We start from the raw sequence: 348 nt of genomic DNA on the forward strand, positions 1-348 counted from the left end.
TTGTAACTGGGGCTGTCCTTCCATAACCGAAGAAAAACACTACAGCTACCGGGGCACGCTGCACTTCCCCCGCAACTCAAGAAAAATCATTCACTTTTTTTTAACTTCCAAAGCCAATCCCCAGCCAATCCTAGCGCAGTCAGCTCCCGAAGGGTTTGCCCAGATCCCATCGACCATTGCGCCGCCTACGTTTCCCAGAGCAAAATAAAAAGCGAACGAGTCATAGTGACTGCGTGTGGCCTTCTGGGAACCGCAGTCCACATAAAGTTCTTCACGCTCCCTTCCTGTTTATGTCCTCTACGCGCATGCGCACTACCCTGCCTCGTCTGCTCCATCTCGTTTGTTCAG

The sequence above is a fragment of the Python bivittatus genome, unplaced genomic scaffold (genome assembly GCF_059951505.1).
Source record: "Python bivittatus isolate LINGU-HERP-01145 unplaced genomic scaffold, Pbiv_v1 ctg000020_np1212, whole genome shotgun sequence".
NCBI classification, from domain to species: domain Eukaryota; kingdom Metazoa; phylum Chordata; class Lepidosauria; order Squamata; family Pythonidae; genus Python; species Python bivittatus.